At 42.7% G+C, this 22,500-nt stretch overlaps 1 long non-coding RNA gene across 1 annotated transcript in view; it reads left to right on the plus strand.

Moving 5' to 3' along the window:
• Window positions 1-11,132: 11,132 nt before the first annotated feature.
• LOC116067235 overlaps window positions 11,133-22,500 on the plus strand; it is a 20,253-nt gene continuing 8,885 nt past the window's right edge. The window contains exon 1 of the long non-coding RNA XR_004109153.2: window positions 11,133-11,143. This is a non-coding gene — a long non-coding RNA (uncharacterized LOC116067235). The remainder of the gene's footprint in view (window positions 11,144-22,500) is intronic.

Genomic DNA, 22,500 nt, shown 5'->3' on the forward strand with positions numbered 1-22,500 from the left:
AAGAGTCTCCCTGATAGGAGGAGGAGTTTGTGTTTGGTTAGATAGATAGATAGATAGATAGATAGGTAGATAGATAGATAGATAGATAGATTTATTTTTACTGATTCCAAAAAAATGGGAAATTCCAGTGTTGCAGCAGCAAAAATATCAGACACACATCACACATACAGAATATACATGAAGTAAAAGGATACAATATACATGAAATAATAATAGGATAGAATATAGGAACACATAGTTTAAAATATATATAAGTTGGGAATAAAAACTGTACAACTGTTTAAATAGTATTGATTCAGAACTTAACTCTATTAAAACTTTAAAATGTTAGGGTAGTATTCAACTTTCAAATCACATTAATACTGTCTGAAATATTCAACCTTCTTTGAGGCTTTTAAAAAAAGCCCTTCTGACATTTTTACATTAGTGTGTTTTGGATAAAATGTTCAGACTCAGAGTTCCAGGATTTTTCCCCTTTTGATATTTTCTTTCTAATAAAAATCCCCAATAAAATTCACTTTATTCTCGAAATATTTTGTTCCTTAACAGCGTCCCTAAAGGGCCGTTCACACTAGGGCTGTTGTAACGAATGCCAAAATGAAATTTGAATGGTATTATAGAGGAAGCTCTAGTCCACACCAAGAACGAAGACGTTCTGCAAACAGCATCGTCAAACACGCGCTGCACGCTCCAGCTGATAATACATTACAGCAGGCGTTGCAACGTACGATTACAGGAATGTCTGTAGTAATATCCCACATATTTGTGTATTCAGGTACATTTTATGAACCAAAAAAGTCTCCTGGCGGTCCCTGAAAAAACAACACAGCTGTCTTCTCCAGGAAACAGCAGGTGCTCAGCGCTGCAGAGAGCCGGGGGGATGAGAGCGGGCAGGCGGGCGGTGTCAGGTCTGTGCAGAGGAGCATCGAGGGGAAAAGTCACGCCACTAACCACCTGTGTGCAACAGATCTCTCCGCCGTGTCATGTTGTAAATTCAGATGGATTCTGATTGGCTGTCAGTGTTTCCGTCGTTCATCAAATCGCTCTGAAAGTGATCCCGACGATATTGTTCTCCACTGTCGTTGTCGTTATTACATTACATGTCATTTAGCTGACGCTTTTATCCAAAGCGACTTACAATTAAGTGCTTTCAACTTTGAAGGTGCAAACTCCAGACAAGTAGTAAGTGCAAGTACATTAGCTTTAAATAAGTCAAACTACAAAGAGCCATATGAAAGTGCAGCATCAAGATATATATATATTATTATTATTATTATTATTATTCAAAAAAAATGTCCTTCTTTATCTGAGGTGTAGTCGGAAGAGATGTGTTTTTAGCCTTCGGCGGAAGATGTGTAGGCTTTCCTGATGTCAATAGGGAGCTCATTCCACCATTTAGGAGCCAGGACAGTGAACAGTCGGGATTTCGTTGAGTGATTAGTTCTCCCTCGCTGTGAGGGGGCAGCAAGCAGTTTGGCTGATGCAGAGCAGAGTGGGCGTATAGGATTTGACCATATCCTGGATGTATGCCGGGGCTGATCCGTTCGTGGCCCTGTATGCAAGTACTAGTGTCTTGAAGGGGATGCGGGCAGCAACTGGTAACCAGTGAAGAGAGCGGAGGAGCGGTGTAGTGTGAGAGAACTTGGGGAGGTTGAAGACAAGTCGAGCATGCAGGGAGCATGCAGGCAGGCCAATCAGCAGGGAGCATGCAGGCAAGCCAATCAGGAGGGAGTTGCAGTAGTCTAGACGTGAGATGACTAGAGCCTGAACCAGAACCTGAGATGCCTTCTGCGTTAGAAGGGGACGTATCCTTCTGATGTTATGCAGCATGTATCTACACGATCGGGTGGTTGCAGTTATAGTTATGGTTATAGTTGTGGTGTGGACTCCACTATCCACTTGAGTTAGACTACTACTAGGGCTGCACGATCTGAGGAAAATATGCAATATGCGATAACGTTGTGAATATCACGATGACTATATTTCAATCAGGAGAGACTTCGTTGCAGATATGCAAACATTTATTGTACGAATGCATGATATGACATGTACAGTCTTTGGAGATTAGACTCCATCATTATGAAATTATATATATAATTAGGGTGTTAGAAAGCCAGAAGCTGATCCCCCGATGGAGTCTAGACACTGATGGTGGTGTGAAGAACCCGAATACCGAACCAAGGAGCCGATGGCAGTGCAGTCGGAAGACCAGAGGAGCAAGGGGAGGAGGAAGGTTGTGCTCTTAGCCTGAAATGACAACTGAGCAGCAGAGAGAGACAGGTTTAAAACAGGGATGTCATGCTGTGATTGGCTCGTGAAATTCAAGGCCGCTTCTGATTGGTTAGATAAAAGTGAGCGCCTATAACAGCTGTTCAGTTTTAGAAGAGAGAGAAATGTGATTAAGTTTAGAAGTCTTCCTGCAAGAATTTACTCTGAGCTCCATTACTTGCGATAAATAAAGAGATATTAAAGTGTGCTCAGTTCTGCATTTCTGCTGCTTTCAGTTTTCTGCTAAAATACAACAAATTGCTTGTTGAACTAAAGACAGATGAAAAAAAATCATTTCCAACCTACTTTTATTGAACAAATTGAACATTGAATTGAATATAGAAGGCACCGCTGAAATAAGAATGACAGTTTATTTTTATTTCTAGTGTTATTTCCTGCTGATATTTTCTTTCAACTAACACAAAAAATCCTAGCAGGTCTATCGCGATGTCGCAGCATTTCGCCATGTGTATATTGCACCAGTTAATATTGCGATGACGATGAAAAATGATATATTGTGCAGCCCTAACTACTACCACTAGTGGTTGGCGGCCCTTAACACTCTGTCCTAATAACTGTTGTCCATTTCCCCTGATGCAAAGTTAGGGCTCTGACGGTATAGTTTTTTTCTTATGAAGAAGCAAGTATGTATGTTACGAGAGTAGCGTAAGTTAGAGCGAGAATGGCAGGTTGCCTTAGGTGAGTGACGTCAGTGCCCGTGCAAGGAGAGCGAGCGGTAACGGAGAGTAGCGTATTAGTGCGTCTGTGAGGAAAAGAGAGAGGAATAGATAGGAAGATAGGAATAGATAGCAAAGATGATGTAAAGGGAGTTGAAAGTGAACAATTAAACAACAAGCTAAAGCTTCTCAAGACACGGTGGCTTTATCTGTTGTCAATACTGCCGGTAAAGTGAAGTGCGTTACCCCCGAAAACAACATTGGCTTAAACCTTACAACATATGTTGCAGCCATAGACTGTATAAAAAGATTGCAGCACAGTGTTTCCATTTCAGCTCAATGTGAGAGTCTCTACTGAGTTTTGCTGTCCTCTCCGTTGATCTATTCCACAGTTTAGTAAGCTCTATTGTCAATAGAATAAAAGAATAGTTTGCCGACAATGCCGAGTGCAGACGCTTCACAGCACAGCGGTCTTAGCAGCTGAGCAGACAGAGAGCAGAGAGGGTGACTCGTAGAGCTTAGATCGGGCCCAAAAAATCAAGCCCGACCCTACCCGAGCCCGTGCACATTGCGTCCGAGCCCGGCCCGGCCCGACACATTAACTGTAATTAAGAGCCCGAGCCCGATTTAAAGCCGACAATTTTTTAATCCGTGGGCCGTTATAAGTGACGTTCTCAACTACAATTCAGAGTTGTTTGAACTGCAGAAATCTGTTTAGATTTATCTTAATGAATAATGCAACAAGGACAAAGCATGTAAACTGCTGTTAGTTTATTCTGAATGGAATACATTCCCTCAGCCGAATAGTGAGGGTAACAGATCAAGGCAGCAACATAATCAAAGCCCTGGAACCATATAGGAGACTTTCTGGTCTTGATCCCCTAATTAATACTGTCCTTCACCACGGTCTCCATCACCTAATTAATACTGTCCTTCACCACGGTCTCCATCACCTAATTAATACTGTCCTTCACCACGGTCTCATCACCTAATTAATACTGTCCTTCACCACGGTCTCCGTCACCTAATTAATACTGTCCTACACCACGGTCTCATCACCTAATTAATACTGTCCTTCACCACGGTCTCCGTCACCTAATTAATACTGTCCTTCACCACGGTCTCCATCACCTAATTAATACTGTCCTTCGCCACGGTCTCATCACCTAATTAATACTGTCCTTCACCACGGTCTCATCACCTAATTAATACTGTCCTTCACCACGGTCTCATCACCTAATTAATACTGTCCTTCACCACGGTCTCATCACCTAATTAATACTGTCCTTCACCACGGTCTCCATCACCTAATTAATACTGTCCTTCACCACGGTCTCATCACCTAATTAATACTGTCCTTCACCACGGTCTCATCACCTAATTAATACTGTCCTTCACCACGGTCTCATCACGGTCTCATCACCTAATTAATACTGTCCTTCACCACGGTCTCCATCACCTAATTAATACTGTCCTTCACCACGGTCTCCATCACCTAATTAATACTGTCCTTCACCACGGTCTCCATCACCTAATTAATACTGTCCTTCACCACGGTCTCCATCACCTAATTAATACTGTCCTTCACCACGGTCTCCGTCACCTAATTAATACCGTCCTTCACCACGGTCTCCATCACCTAATTAATACCGTCCTTCACCACGGTCTCCATCACCTAATTAATACCGTCCTTCACCACGGTCTCCATCACCTAATTAATACTGTCCTTCACCACGGTCTCATCACCTAATTAATACTGTCCTTCACCACGGTCTCATCACCTAATTAATACTGTCCTTCACCACGGTCTCATCACCTAATTAATACTGTCCTTCACCACGGTCTCATCACCTAATTAATACTGTCCTTCACCACGGTCTCCATCACCTAATTAATACTGTCCTTCACCACGGTCTCCGTCACCTAATTAATACTGTCCTTCACCACGGTCTCCATCACCTAATTAATACCGTCCTTCACCACGGTCTCATCACCTAATTAATACTGTCCTTCACCACGGTCTCTGTCACCTAATTAATACTGTCCTTCACCACGGTCTCCATCACCTAATTAATACTGTCCTTCGCCACGGTCTCATCACCTAATTAATACTGTCCTTCACCACGGTCTCATCACCTAATTAATACTGTCCTTCACCACGGTCTCATCACCTAATTAATACTGTCCTTCACCACGGTCTCATCACCTAATTAATACTGTCCTTCACCACGGTCTCCATCACCTAATTAATACTGTCCTTCACCACGGTCTCATCACCTAATTAATACTGTCCTTCACCACGGTCTCATCACCTAATTAATACTGTCCTTCACCACGGTCTCATCACGGTCTCATCACCTAATTAATACTGTCCTTCACCACGGTCTCCATCACCTAATTAATACTGTCCTTCACCACGGTCTCCGTCACCTAATTAATACTGTCCTTCACCACGGTCTCCGTCACCTAATTAATACTGTCCTTCACCACGGTCTCCATCACCTAATTAATACTGTCCTTCACCACGGTCTCCATCACCTAATTAATACTGTCCTTCACCACGGTCTCCGTCACCTAATTAATACCGTCCTTCACCACGGTCTCCATCACCTAATTAATACCGTCCTTCACCACGGTCTCCATCACCTAATTAATACCGTCCTTCACCACGGTCTCCATCACCTAATTAATACCGTCCTTCACCACGGTCTCATCACCTAATTAATACTGTCCTTCACCACGGTCTCATCACCTAATTAATACTGTCCTTCACCACGGTCTCATCACCTAATTAATACTGTCCTTCACCACGGTCTCATCACCTAATTAATACTGTCCTTCACCACGGTCTCCATCACCTAATTAATACTGTCCTTCACCACGGTCTCCGTCACCTAATTAATACTGTCCTTCACCACGGTCTCCATCACCTAATTAATACCGTCCTTCACCACGGTCTCCATCACCTAATTAATACTGTCCTTCACCACGGTCTCCGTCACCTAATTAATACCGTCCTTCACCACGGTCTCCATCACCTAATTAATACCGTCCTTCACCACGGTCTCCATCACCTAATTAATACTGTCCTTCACCACGGTCTCCGTCACCTAATTAATACCGTCCTTCACCACGGTCTCCATCACCTAATTAATACTGTCCTTCACCACGGTCTCCATCACCTAATTAATACTGTCCTTCACCACGGTCTCATCACCTAATTAATACTGTCCTTCACCACGGTCTCCGTCACCTAATTAATACTGTCCTTCACCACGGTCTGCATGCTGACGCACTGGCTGACAACAGTCCTGCAGAGGGGGGGAGACACGATGTAGCCCAGTTTACCTCACACTCAAGTCAGTGCAGGACACCCGGAGCTACGGGAGAAGCTGGAGAGGCAGAGCTTTCTCCCCACCGAATAAGGCTAATAAAGTCATGATTAAAAAACACAAATGCTTTATCGAGGATGGCGGCGGAAAATATCGGCTGGCCCGGCCCGTGGCTCGGGTCCGGTTCGTGCTCGGGCTCGAGCTCGGGCAGAGAATCTAAACTCTAGCGATATACCAATATAAACTGCTTTGTTTTAGGCTACAAAACGTGCACGAAGGCTGAAATGTAACCGTGCGGTTTTGTCGGGATTAAGCTATAAACAGAAGGAAAGTCCGCTAGTGTTGCGCCCCTGAAAAAGGGGAGAAATAATCACGAGAGTGATACAGCGATGTTTCCTCACTGAGAACTTTAGTGTAATTCCATTTTACAACAGTACCACATTTTAACAGAACAACAGATCTACAGGAAACAGGTCATTTTGTAGAGTACCAGGCTTATTCAAATCACAACAGCATACACTGTAATTCACTAATTACTCACTACTACTAATTTTCAATATAACTGTTAAGTACAAAGTAGTTTTAGCTCAGTAACCCATAACTAAATTTATCACAAATGTCAAAGTGTTTGAAACACATTATACAAATAAACACCACAAAATATATTATTAACTGCGTACATGTTCACAATTGGCATGAAATGGCGGCTATTCTCAGTACGAAACTATTCTTCTATGTAACTGTGCTGGGGTTCTGCTCACACACACACACACACACGTTACGTTCTGCAAACTTAACTCTAACTTACTCAAAATGTTACTAACACACACCTTAAACACTCTTGACATGTTAGAAAGTAGCAAGTAATTAAATTAACTGTTTTATATCAATAACGTACCTGAAAAAGGGGAGAAATAATCACGAGAGTGATACAGCGATGTTTCCTCACTGAGAACTTTAGTGTAATGAGGAAAAGACCGCGATTTCCCCGAGAACTTGGGTGGAGACCAAAGCAATCGATCTCAGGCTCATAGATTAAGAGCACTTAGTAGATCACAGATTAACACTTTTACCCTTAAAGTATGCACCACAAAATAAAGTAATACATATGTTTACACATTCTTCTTACAATTTTTACCCTTTGTATGCGTGACAGATTTTAACTTTTTAACACAATTATATGAATTTTATCAATCTCTATGAACTAGTACTGAGTGCATGATCTTTTTAATCTGAGATATTTTAAGATCCTCACATACTATGAACTTACCAATACCTTTTAGCGTATAACAGGCTTTAATTATTTCTATTTCCTTTAACCTGTCACACTAGCTGCTAGGCTAATATGCAATGGTAAACACTGCAGTGGTAACGTTAATGTGTCTGCCTCAGCTGAGAATGGAGAAATGTCTTTGCCTTACCTACCGTGTATTATCATAAACGTGTTATTAAACCTGTTTGCTGATGGTACCAAAAAAAACAAATAAGTCTGCCGTTGTGTTTTGCATCCATAATGAGTCCTGTCGCATTCAAAAAACATTCATATCTGGGAAGAATAATGTTAACCCATTTACATTTTCTCCACCAAAGGCAGAAAGGGGAGCGTTGTTACTCCTTGTGGGAGGGTGATTTTAAAATAAATAACTCAGTGTGCCTGCAGAAGTCAGAGTGATCATTAGTATGCTCCAGATGATGTTGGAGACCGGTGCCGTGTTCATACGGGAAACCCAACAGAGAGAAAACCTGCAGCGCAGACAACAAGAAAGACAGCACTCACCGAAAGCAGGCCGGAGCTAAATGGCTCGAGTCCGGCAAAACCTGTTCAGTGTTTCAGATGTTTTGGTGAAGATGAAAGGAAAGCCGTAATGTCACATCATTACCTGAAGGGCACGAGGATCTCGGTCCGCCTCTGTGTGTTTCTATAGCTCCGGCTTTCAAGCTGAAATAGAAAGATTTCTGCCCAACGTTATGAGACTCATGGAGATAAAATGTAAATGTAAATTATTATCATCCTCATATTTCTTCACAGTGTTCTACATGTCTAATGACATGAAAATAAAATGTATCGTACCGTGTAGCTGTGTCACGTGGTCACCGCAGTAACACGCGCTGTCGGTACACGATCCGTTCTGCACATGCGCAAAATGTTCGCGCATGCGCTGTGGTACGAGGATTTACGACACTGCACGATCTGTTCCACGCTTCCGGTCGACAGCCAAGCTAACGTTAGTTTAGCTAACAGCTAATTCGGCTAACCGCTAGCTGATTGTAGCGGTCTGCCGTTAGCCTCCACAGGCAAGCTAACGTTAGTTTAGTTAACAGCTAATTCGGCTAACAGCTAGCTGAGACAGCATGTAATAACTTTAAAAGACCTTCAAAATAAAACTTGAAAATAACCGTTAACATATATAACAGCTGTTACGTCAGTTCTACTTTACTTGTGCTCATTTAAAATACAATCACTCAATACTTGTCTTTATTGTTATTACTGTGAAGTCTTAATTTAGCTGTAGCTGCTTTTCCCATTACGTTTGAGTTAACGTTATTTTAGACTGAATCTAGCTGTCAGCTAGCGGTTAGCCGAATTAGCTGTTAGCTAAACTAACGTTAGCTTCCCGGTGGAGGCTAGCCATAGGCTAGCGTGGAACAGATCGTGCAGGTCGTATCCTCGGTAAAACAGTATTATCTTGCGCATGTGCAGAACGGATCGTGTACCGACACGCACTTCCTGGGTAAAAGTCTTTGGTTTTCACGGGAAAGCGAACTCCGCTCCCCGGCTTGAAAACACTGTGTGTGTGTGTGTGTGTGTGTGTATGTTTCTGTGTGTGTGTGTGTGTGTGTTTGTGTGTGTGTCTATGTTTCTGTGTGTGTGTGTGTGTGTGTGTATGTTTCTGTGTGTGTGTGTGTGTATGTGTGTGTGTGTGTGTATGTTTCTGTGTGTGTGTGTGTGTGTGTTTGTGTGTGTGTGTCTATGTTTCTGTGTGTGTGTGTGTGTGTGTGTGTGTGTGTGTGTGTATGTTTGTGTGTGTGTGTCTATGTTTTTGTGTGTGTGTGTGTGTCAGTGTGTGTGTGTGTGTGTGTGTGTGTGTATGTTTCTGTGTGTGTGTGTGTGTGTTTGTGTGTGTGTGTGTGTGTGTGTGTGTGTGTTTCTGTGTGTGTGTGTGTGTATGTTTCTGTGTGTGTGTGTGTGTTTCTGTGTGTGTGTGTGTGTGTGTGTGTGTGTGTATGTTTCTCTGTGTGTCTCTATGTTTTCGTGTGTGTTTGTGTGTGTGTGTGTGTGTCTATGTTTCTGTGTGTGTGTGTATGTGTGTTTGTGTGTGTGTGTGTGTCTATGTTTCTGTGTGTGTGTGTGTGTGTGTGTGTGTGTTTGTTTTTCCAAATTGGTTTGTCTGAAAGTGACAGTGAAGTTTGTTTGGACAACATCATTTTTGTGGACTTTTGGCTTCTTAAATGTACAGATCTTGTTCCTCTTCAACAGAAATTAAATGAGAGTGAACACAGGCTGTGTAGTGTATGATATCAAATTAACGTAAACATTACAGTAGAAGACAGAGGATAACAGGTGTATATGTTGAGCTGAGCTGGTGATTCATGTACATGAATTTGCAGTAGCCTCTTCTGCACGTGGTGGGAGGGCCGTGAGCTCTGCTAAACTCTGACAAATGAACAATGTAGTGTGTGAACAGACGGCCTGTCTCAGCTCCTCAGGGCCCTGTTCTCTCCATCACCAGAGCAGATTTTAATCAACAGCAGCTGCGAAGGTTGTGCTTTCCATACTGAACCTGTTTGACAGTTTTGAATTTGAATTATGACTCCCAGATCGCTGCAGTCGCCGAAATTATGGGCGGATAAGTCATAAAACCAGCTGTTTTACTACGGGGTCTTGAGTCTCGATTTGGACTTTAAATTTTTATGTCACGATTTAATTCAATTTCTGATTTAAAGTGCTCATATTATGCTCATTTTCAGGTTCATAATTGTATTTAGAAGTAGTACCATAATAGGTTTACATGGTTTAATTTTCAGAAAACATCATATTTTTGTTGTACTGCACATTGCTGCAGCTCCTCTTTTCACCCTGTGTGTTGAGCTCTCTGTTTTAGCTACAGAGTGAGACCTCTCACTTCTGTTCCTATCTTTGTTGGGAGTCGCACATGCTCAGTACCTAGGTAAGGACTACTAGCCAGTCAGAACAAGAGTATGAGGGCGTGCCCTGACAGTACCTAGGTAAGGACTACTAGCCAGTCAGAAGCAGAGTATGAGGGCGTACCCTGACAGTACCTAGGTAAGGACTACTAGCCAGTCAGAAGCAGAGTATGAGTGTGTGCCCTGACAGTACCTAGGTAAGGACTACTAGCAAGTCAGAAGCAGAGTATGAGGGCGTGCCCTGACAGTAGCTAGGTAAGGACTACTAGCCAGTCAGAAGCAGAGTATGAGGGCGTGTCCTGACAGTAGCTAGGTAAGGACTACTAGCCAGTCAGAAGCAGAGTATGAGGGTGTGCCCTGACAGTAGCTAGGTAAGGACTACTAGCCAGTCAGAAGCAGAGTATGAGGGAGTGCCATGCTAGCAGCTAGGTGAGCATTATAACGTGTGTTCCAAAGTGACCACGTTTGTCTCTGAAGTAAAGGCTGGACTACAATAGAGCTGTTTGGAGCAGTTTGTGAACAGTGTTTTCTGTTGGAGATGGTAAGGATGGACTTTAATAACTTTGATAACTTAAATACAATCTTTATGTTTGTTTGTTTTTTTTTCATTAGTCAATGAAAAAAAACGGGAATTCTCGCGGTGCTCCCGATGGCCATTTCGGGCCTGTTTCTGAATATCATGCAAGACTTTCCATTTGCTTGTTTGTGCACACAAGGGTCGTTATAACCACTGCGCATGAATAGATGATAAGAAAAAAACACCACCTAAAAAAACCTCCAAAGAATGAAAATGTCACTCTCCCTTCCAGGCGTTTGGGTTGAAAGTTGATTTCTAGGAAGTGAAGCTCCCAACCATCACAGCCGTCCGCACGAAGACTGAGTCAAAACGATCATATTTGTGGGAGTTTCTACTGTTCTTCATCTCCTTAATGATTACAAGTGTTTTCCTGACAAACTAAATAATCAAATTAATGACAGGTAATTGTCACTGAAAGCCTCGCGTCTGTCCTCTGCCTCAGGAAAAGCTTTTGAAGGTACTTTGGAAGCCGCTCTCGCTGGTGTTTAATTCAGTAATTATGTTGAGAGATCACAGGGCTACTTCATTATGAATACTCCATAGTGCACCACAGAAATGGAATAGGACTGCAGAGTACTTTGAGATTAAAATGTCTGCAGACGGGGGGTCTGGTATTCTCAAAAGATATCTCACCATTATCTCACTGTGCACACCCTGGCATGTCTCTGAGTAAAACTATCTTTTTAAATTTTAACGTGGGTTTTTATGTTATTGGTCTTGGGTCCTTTCCTTGGAAAACATAAAAGTATCTCATTGCATCTCTGGATTAAACACAGCATAAAAACTGTGTGTGTCACTGTGGATTACGTTTGTTGTATTTAGCGAGATCATAGGACGTAGGCTGGGCAATTCAAAGTGCTTTATATAAGAAACAGAAATGCATTAAGAGATAAAACACAAGGTAATATAAAAAAAACAATAAAAAGAGGATTTAAAAAAACAAAAGTAAAACAAAAACCGTGTTAAGCCCTGTTCTTTTTGTTTGGATTTTGAAATTTGAAATATAAAAACGTAATTCTGCTGCAGACCTGATCCAGACCAAAAACTACTGAAAGGCTTGGACGTTTTCAGACGGAGCATATCAATGTGACATCATGACTTTGCATAAACATACACAACCTGGTCTCACGCCAGATCGTAAATAGTCACGTTATTTTTATTTATTGATATGTGTACAGGTCACGATTTTCGACCGTTACCATTTCACGAACCGCCACGGGGAAATTAAATGCCACACGCCGGCGGCAACAGGGAAATTAAATGCCACACGCCGGCAACAACAACAGGACGGACCGACGGACCGTCACACGCGGCCACAACGTGGAAATTAAATGCCACACGCCCGCGACAACAGGACGGACCGCCACACGGGGATGCGATCCCCGGGTGCAGGGACACGATCCGTGGTCTCTGTGGCACGCAACAACGGGGACATGAAACACCACAACAACGAAAAAAAAGAACTGGGAAATAAACCGTAAAAAAGAACTGGGAAAGAGACATAAAAAAGAACGGGGAAAGGGACCGTAAAAAAGAACTGGGAAAGAGACCGTAAAAAAGAACTCGGAAAGGAACCGTAAAAAAGAACTGGGAAAGAGACCGTAAAAAAGAACAGGGAAAGAGACCGTAAGGACCGCCACCCGGGGATGCGATCCCCGGGTGCAGGGACACGATCTGCAGTCTCTGTGGCACGCAACAACGGGGACATGAAACGCCACAACAACGAAAAAAAAGAACTGGGAAATTAACCGTGAAAAAGAACTGGGAAAGAGACCGTAAAAAAGAACTGGGAAAGAGACCGTAAAAAAGAACTGGGAAAGAGACCGTAAAAAAGAACGGGGAAAGAAACCGTCACACGCCGGACACGCCGACAACAACAGGACGGTTGTGGTTAGGAAGAGAATAACGGGGAAAGGAACTGAAACACGCCGGACGCGATCCCCGGTCTCCTGGGTGAAAGTCCTGTATTTGTTTGACCCAACCAACCTCCCTACGCGGATTTTCTGCTTTTCATACTACTCCCTACCGCTGTCGTACTGTGATGGCGAAATATGCTTCCCATTTAAATACATTAAATTAAAATTCGTAATCACTACACGAAAAAAATGACATATTCGCGTCCTGTTCACGAATCAATAGAATCAATAACGTGACCATTTCACGAACTGCAGTGTAGGGCTGGGCAATATGGAGAAAACCAGATATCACAAAAAGACCAAATACCTCGATATCGATATTGCGGCGATATTCTAGGGTTGACAATTGGTGCTTTAACAAAATATCTTCACACTTAGATTTTAGATAAATAATCATCAGTAATGTGGATATAATGTCTAAGTGGGTAAAGGCAAATAATAGAACAGTTACAACAGTCTGGTAAGTTCAGAAAATGACATCACTTTACTGTAATGCAGCCTTTAAAACCAGGAAAAGACAACATTTATGCCATATTACGATATCCAAAATCTAAGACGATATCTAGTCTCTTATCACGATATCGATATAATATCGATATATTGCCCAGCTCTACTGCCATGAGACTGGGCTGACATACACGTCCACTTTCTTAAGCCAAGTGGCATGTTACCTGTACGCATTTTGAGCTATCCACGTGTATGTCTACGCCATATACAGCGGACATTAAATACACGGCACTTTCTAAAGCCAAGGGGCGTGTTATCTGCACGCATTTTGAGCGCTGTATACAGCGGACGGGTTGGGTTTAGGAAAAGAAGAAAGCTACGGTTGGGTTTAGGAAACGTGACACGCGGGACACGATCCCCGGTCTCCTGGGTGAAAGTCCTGTGTTTGACCCATCCTCCACCCCGACCAACCCCCCTACACGGATTTTTGCCCTTTCATACTACTCACTACGATGTAAATTCACACGCAATCGCAAGGTAATGTAAGTCAATGGAGGCCAAACGGCGTTGATAAACACGCTAAAAAGCGAGTATGCGTCTTGATAACACGCCAATAATGGCATACGAATTGTCATGTCATACATACGCCACTTCATGAGATCAGTCTGAAAGCCATAAGATTTTTGTGTGCCAAGAATATGTGAATACATACAATGCTGTGCTACAGAAGTTTAGTCTTTGTGTTGGCCCTTTTTTTGATGCCCAATGTAAAGAAAGCATTATAATCCCTCTCCTTCAGGCTGCTTGGTGTGTTCAGACAGCTCCCAGTGCAGCGCTGAAAGCCCAGGGGAGCCGTGAAATGTCCTCCCAGAGAACCAAAAAGCATGAATATTAATATAATTACTTAATGTTCACCCCCTCCACTATCAGTATCAGTATCAGTAGCGTGGAGCCTGTATTTCATTTTTTGCTGCTCCAGAGGATGAGATGTCGAGAGAGATCAGCGAGGAGCCTGGGTGTAATTTGGGGGATTCGAGTCCCTGGGGATTCAATCCATGAATCGATGAAAGTGCAAAGGCTGTAAAACACTGTAAAGAGCATCTGCAGGGAGTCATCAATCACGAGGCGAGACTTGTGAAGCATTCAGGAGGACGTCTAAGAGAGAGTGAAAGGATAGAGATAATGACAAAGTGTGGAGGGGCTTTTAAGGCTCATTCTGGCTTATTTCTTATTTGAGTAATTTTGTCCATCGGAGAAGCTAGCCTCGCGTTGCCAGCTCTATCTCCACAGCACTGCGGAGTAACCAAGGGGGTAAGCGTCTGTTAACAACCCGTAGATCCTATGGCGCTATTTTGATGCTAACAAGCCATCACCCGCCGTTAGCATCCCATTGACTGCCATTCATTTTGACGTCACTTTGACAGAGAATAACTTTACATCTGAAGCGTTTAAAGACTCTATTTGTCCATTGTTTATTTCTAAAGAAACACGACAATGTATAAAAGGCTCCATTACCTTGTACCTCACGTTATGGCTCCGTAGCAGACGTTTTTATAAAAATAGGCTAACGATTGGGTCACAACCACGCGTCTCATAGTAGAGGAATTACCGTATAGTACAGGAGAAGCTCGCAGGCAGTTTGGACTTCCATTAGCTGTTTAAGTTTAATTACTAATGTTAACTATCATTTTAGTGATCAATAATTAGCCTGTGCCTATGTTATCTCCTTACATATACCTACGCTCTCCGTCTCTGCTAGATTGGGAATGATTGAGATTTCTCTTGGCACAGCTACCAGAAGATTTCCAACTTTCAGACAGGTTGCTCACGTCACATCTACGTCTTCAAGCTCAGTTGGAGGCTGCTCAGTAACGCTCAGCCATCACCGGAAAAGTGCTTCTAATATCCTTCACTGGACACGGGATCTGTTGGTCCATTTTATATACTGTCTATGGGAGTAATGTGTGGCTACACCACAGATGCATTCTGGGTTTGGAGAAAAAAAAACGCTCTGGCTTGATTGCATTTCTTTAAACCAATCACAGTCGTCTTGGGCAGTGCTAAGCTCCGGACGCAGCGACGGTGGCTCTGCTAAATAGTCTCAGGAAGGAACTTTTGTTTTGTTTTTTGAGATTATTTTTTGGCTTTTTCCGCCTTTATTTTTGATAGGACAGCTAGACGAGAAGAGGAGAGAGAGGGGGAAGACATGCAGGAAACTGTCACAGGTCGGACTCGCACCCTGGAGATCTGCGTCGAGGCATAAACCTCTCAGTATATGTGCGCCTGCTCTACCACTGAACCAACCCGGCCACAGAAGTAACTTGTTTTGGTGGAACATTTGCACCCTCTATGGTACAATATTAAATGAAGTTAACTGTTGACACAATACAGTAACGTGAGATATTTAAATTAGCTGATACATGGTTAAACCTCATTGGCTCTTACCAGTGTATCTCCGTGTGTACTTCGTCCACAGCAATCCCACCAATCAGTCCCAAAACGAAAGAAAAAAAAAAAGAGGAAATGACCTAAACATATTCTTTACAAATCTACAATCATTCCCTGAAAGAACCGAGCAGATCTGCCTCGTTGCACCATCTAAATGTTCTTCAGAACTTGACATTTTCAGCTTGTAGCTCGCTAGCTCGAAGGTTGTTGTTGTAGCAAAAATATTTTTTATTTATTTATTTTTATTTGTATTTTATTAGTGTTCAGAATCTCACATAAAAGCTGTTTCAATTTTTCAGATTGTATGACAAACAACATACTTATTCTCTTACTTATTCAAGTATAGAAATTAAAAGATGAGATAAACTAACACCATAGTGACAAAACTATAAATAAAACAGGGAGAAATCATTTTCAATAAAGTGAAGCAATACAGTCAGGCCATTTATCTGAGACATAGTTGTACCACTGCTGCCAGTGCTCAAGACATTTTTCCATTCTGCGGTTAACATGAGCTGTAGCAAAAAGATTTTAAGAACGGCAACCAGCTTGGTTGCACAGAATTCCGTGAAATGATCACGAACTGTTAACAGTGTATTACGTGGTGGTGGCACAGAATGTGTGAAAAATCCGTGTGGCCACCACGGAAACAATGCCAATGTAAAGTCAATGAGAAGATGACATAGGATTAAGAGCGACTATGTTAGCGAGTAGTATGTAAGGCCGAAATTCCGCATAAGGAGGTTGGTTGGGGGGGAGGATGGGTCAAACACAGGACTTTCACCCAGGAGACCGGGGTTTGTGTCCCGCATGTCAAGTTTCCTAAAGTTGCTTTCTTCTTTTCCGTCTCGTTCTTCCCGCGTGTCACGGAACCGTAAGCCCACCCACGACCTTTTCCTGAACCCAACCGTCCCGTTCTTCCAACCCAGTCTCACGGCAGTTCGTGTAAATGTCACGTTATTCTATTCATATATATATATATACGTGTATATATATATATATATGTATATATATATATGTATATATATATATATATATATATATATATATATATATATATATATATATATATATATATACGTATATCTATTGATACATGTTCACGGACACGTTTTTCTCATTTTTTACCTGTAAATGTCACGTTATTTTTACGTGTTCACAGGCACGTTTTTTTACCGGGAGACGGCCGAAAAGGACGCCCCATATGTGTGACGTGTGATTTTCCGTAACCATCGTCGCACGTCCCCCGTGGCCGTCTGGGGGACGCGCGACAATAACGGGATGGCGGAGGTTGGGTTTAGGAAAAACCCTACGGGGAAAGGGCACCTTACACGCCGGGAGACGGCCGCGGGGGACGTGCGACAATAACGGGACGGTTGTGATTAGGAAGACTATGGGAAACAAAACCCAACCACCAACCCCGACCAACCTCCCTACGCTCTTCATACTACTCCTTACCATTTTCGTGCTGTGGCCACGAAATATGCTTCCCATTGAAATACATTACTTCACATTTTCGTGCTGGCCACCACGTAAAAAACGAGAAAAACGTCCCCATGAACACGAATCAATAGATTAAAAATTACGTGACATTTACACGAACTGCCGTGAGACCGGGCTGGTTCTACTTGCGTGTCACGGAACCGTAAGCCCACCGATGACATTGTCCTTAACTTAAGGGGCCGTGTTCATTTCACGGAATTCTTCCGTGGGCCCATCACTGAATGTTTTGCGATTCCGTGAAACTGCCACGGATTTTGAGTTAAGGAGCCGTGTTCATATCACGGAATTCTGTGAGATCAGATTGCGGCAATACACAGACAGAGTGGAAGGTGAGGAACATCCGGATGTAGTGATGCACCGATGTGAAAATTGTGGCCGATACCCGATATTAATATTGCTGTTATGGCCGATACCGATATTTACCGATGTCGATATCTCTGTATAGAAAACAAATTTTTATGATAATCAAATAAAGAACTATTTTCCAAAACGCTTTTGTGATTTATTTTCCGAAATGACTGATATTGGGCACCTTTACCTGTGTGCAAAATATGACATATGAAAAAAATAATATTTATATAATTGTATATAATTTCACATCGAACCGATACCGATGTGTTAAAAAAATAACCATATCGGCGGCCGATATATCGTGCACCACTATTCGGATGTCAGGTTTTATCCTGGAAATGTACTTCCAGAATTATCCGTTAAGAGGAAGGCAGTGAGAAACCATCGGTGATGTTCCATGATTCCTCCTGACATCCAGTCCGATTTGTGAGTCCTCAAAATGTAAAAGGGTACAACGAGGTGTGCGGGGCCTTTCGCCCATTGGCCCTGCCCTCGCGGCAGGTTAATTATCTCTGTTTCTTTCACACAGTCAGTTTCAGTGACAGCGTCAGGACCTGGTATGACACGGAGGGAAAGGGAGCAGCTCATTATTTCGTGAGCACTTGACGCTCGGAGGACTTCTTCTTTTCTGTCACTTCTCTGTGTGTCTCTCTGGTTTTTCATCTCTTTCTCACTCCTGCAGTCACAATATTGTCAGTTGTTGGAAGTAGAAATTGTTGAGGGCGTCTAAAGTTATGTAAGTAAAAAGTGAAATCCTCTTCTGGGAAGATTTTGGTAGCTCAGCACACTTCTAGGAGGAAGAGATAAGCGAAAAGTCTTTCCTGCGAAGGGGAGATTTCAGATTTTATTTTGTCATTCTTTCATCGCGCTGGACTCTTGTCAGGTTTGTCACCTCTGAACTGCCTGAGCTGTATTTCAGATAGGGGATTTTTTTTTGTGTGTTGCCAGTGGCTCTGCTGCTCCAGCCTAATGAGCCATCTGGGCTTGGCAATGTACTTTGGCACCAAAATCACACATGTCCAATGGTGATGACACTCCCCCGCATGGCCTGAAACCCAATAAAATGCATGCAGGGTGTAACGGGGTTAATAATAATGCTGCTCCTGCAACATGCCTACATGTGCCCTCTTCTGCAGTGCAGGTTTGTTAAAGTGCCCATATTATGAAAAAAAAAATTTGGGGTGTTATTTTGTCTCTGGTGCTTCCACACGCATACTGATGCGGTCGGGCTTCTTCCATCCATCCATCTTCGTCCGCTTATCCGGTCTCGGGTCGCGGGGGTAGCAGCTCCAGCAGGGGACCCCAAACTTCCCTTTACCGAGCCACATTAACCAGCTCCGACTGGGGGATCCCGAGGCGTTCCCAGGCCAGGTTGGAGATATAATCCCTCCACCTAGTCCTGGGTTTTCCTCGAGGCCTCCTCCCAGCTGGACGTGCCTGGAACACCTCCCTAGGGAGGCGCCCAGGAGGCATCCTTACCAGATGCCCAAACCACCTCAACTGGCTCCTTTCGACGCAAAGGAGCAGCGGCTCTACTCCGAGCTCCTCACGGATGACTGAGCTTCTCACCCTATCTCTAAGGGAGACGCCAGCCACCCTCCTGAGGAAACCCATTTCAGCCGCTTGTACCCTGTCGGGCTTCTATTTTTAAAAATAAAAGCTTGCATCTGGTCCGCTATGTCTTCGCACTTTGGTGTTTTGGGTATTTAAGTGTGTAATAATATGTTTTAAATATGCATTTCCATTCTATTCTAAGATGGTGCCATGGTAGTTTATTTGAAGGTTTTATGACTGTCTTCACTGTGTGTATTATTTTATTATGAAAGCCTGTAAGTGCGCCTCATGCTGCTGCTGCCATAATCTCACATGGTTTATTCAGTTATAAACCAAATAATGTCCCTGTCTGTAATTAGGCCGGTAAGGGACAGAATTGCCAGGGCCGAATTTTTGTCCCAATCTGCCCTTGCCCACTGTCATAAACATCTTAAATAAAAAGTAATGGCCCACACCAACACTATGCCACTTTGCACACATACAGTATATTGTAATTCTTATCCTGTGTAAATTACTTTTATAGGTTACTGTAGTCAGTATTTTTTAGGAACAGGAATATGTATCCTGTCCAAGTTTGTTTTTGCAGCCACGTCTAAGATGATTTTCTGTCATGGATCTGAATTTTTATGTGATGTTGAATTACTTGGAATTAATAAAGATATGAAAGTGTATTTCTGTCGTTCTGTATTCAGCTAAAATACAACAAATTGCTTGTTGAATTTAAAACAAATTGAAGGAAATAATTCACACATTCTTTAATTGAACAAATTGAACATTGAATTAAATATAAAAGGCAGCACTAAATAAAGTGACAGTTTCCTGCTGATATTTTCTTTCAACTAACGCATAAAATCTCTGAGTGTCTTTCACGATATGTCGCAGCCTTTTGCAATGGTCATATAAAAAAACGATATATTGTGAAGCCCTAATGTGAGCCTTTCATCCTCATGCACATCAGTGCATTATTTACATTTTTGTTGTTACTAGTCCTGATGTCACGTGCGCGCTACACTCTGTTCCAGTAGCTTCTGTAACTCACTGCAACCTCTCGTATCAGGAGTAAAATTGCAGTATTGAAGACAGACAGGTGATTCATTGATTGGACAGCTTTTCCATTCTGCATTATCAGCCCTACATGGACGCCCAGGGGTCCCTGAAATCAATCATTTCAGGGACTGACTGACTGACTGACAGCAGCTTCGAATGTGAATATTTATGTTCTCTCGTGTCACAAAGACCTCCCGAAGAAAGAACTATTATTATGGTTATGAGCCTTGTTATTAGACTGCAAATCAACTGTGTGTTATGAATAATGAGAAGGCAGGATGAAGAGAGGCATCCTGTACCGCTATATTACAGCGAAATCACTGTCACACACTTTTTAAATGGACGATTTGCATAAATATTGACATCACTGACAAATTGCTTTTAATCAGATGGATTTAATATTAGTTAAGCTTTTCATATCACGCTGAAATCACCTTGATAAGGACTTTTATTTTGCTTACTGAAAGGTTTATATTTATTAGACTATAATGGCTTAAATGGGGCTTTTCAAATGTGCATCAATCAAGCGGACCCACAGAGGTTAAATGCATTTCTTAGACTAGATTTATAGTTTGCACAAATATGCAGCTGCGACACCAGTTAGGCTACATTCAGACTACAGGCAAAAGGGACCCAAATCAGATTTTTTTCAAATCAGATTGAGATCACTTCCATATGTGGTGCTGACTCAGCCAACCCAGTCTCACGGCAGGTCGTGTAAATGTCACGTTTTCCTCGTTTTTTACGTGATGGCCAGCACGAAATACACTGCAGGGAAAGGGCGCCTCATACGCTGGCAGACGTCCGCGGGGGACGCGCGACAATAACGGGACGGTTGTGATTAGGAAGACTACGGGAAAACAAAACGCCACACGCAGGACGCGATCCCTGCTCGCCAGGGTGAAAGTCCTGTATTGTTTGACCCATCCACCCCCCCCGACCAACCTCCCTACACGGATGTTCGTCTTTTTATTCTACTCCCTACCATTTTCATGCTGTGACCACGAAATATGCTTCCCATTGAAATACATTACTTCACATTTTTGTGCTGGCCACCACGTAAAAAACGAGAAAAACGTGCCCGTGAACACGTATCAATAGATTAAAAATAACGTGACATTTACACGAACTGCCGTGAGACTGGGCTGAATCAGACCCAGGTCTGATTTTTTTCAATGCGGCCGCAGTGTGAACAACCAAGGCGGATTTGATGCGACTTTTACGTCAATATACATCAACATTTGTCACAATTATGCTCTGGCGGGAGTTAGCCCTAGACACAGACAGTAAAATTAAAAACCTGACAAGGCCTACAACATGGAGAAGAGTGATGGAGCCAGTCAATGGAGGGAGAGGGAGCTGTTAGACTTTATTACTGTACGGGGAGATACTTCAATTCAATCAAAACTAGAAGGATCATACCGTAACCGCTCTGTTTTTGAAAAATTAGATGAAACGGAAGAACGGGGACACAGGAGAACGTGGCTGCAGTGTCAAAGGAAAGTGAAGAGCCTTTAAGCTAAATTTAAAGAGTGCAACAGCGTGCTGCGTCTGATGTCATTGTTATTGTTCTTTTGGGCATGTGGGTCAGTTCGAAATCGCAAACAGTTCACACTGGAATCTGATATAGGTCACATTTTAAAAAGGTAATATGAACAGCCAAACAAATAATCAGCAAAAAATCTGAATTAAGCATTAAGACTTGCAGTGTGAACGTAGCCTTAGATTGTCATTAGCCGTTCACTGTCACAGTCTTTGTGCTGCTTGTCTTTTAACATTTCAGCGTGGAAGTTAAACTTCAAGAAAATAATTTGCGGAATCGGAAATGTCTCCGACACGGCCTACAATTCGGGTATCGCTATCGTCGAGTATGCAAGTCTATGCACGATCCAATACCACGTAATTTAGCCCTGAAAAAATACTTTGAAGGTCCAACGTGTGGGAATTTCTCCTGTCTAGCGTTGAGATCATATATCGCAATCAACTCTCACCAAGCCGTTCAAAATACGTATTACAGCTACGGTAGCCTTCACGCTTCAAAAAGCTGGTCTCTTGCTCTTTTCAATCTCCTTTTTCTTTTTCTGGGCGAAGAAGAAGAAGACTCCTGTTCCTGAAATTTTGGATTTTGAATACGTGTGGTCCTCCATGTTTCCTTCTTCAAACTTGCCGGGGCCGGGAAGCTACGATACCCGTTAGCAGCATTAGCAGCAGCTGTGAGTTTATCATGTGACAGC

Source organism: Sander lucioperca, chromosome 3 (assembly GCF_008315115.2).
Source record: "Sander lucioperca isolate FBNREF2018 chromosome 3, SLUC_FBN_1.2, whole genome shotgun sequence".
Lineage (NCBI taxonomy): Eukaryota > Metazoa > Chordata > Actinopteri > Perciformes > Percidae > Sander > Sander lucioperca.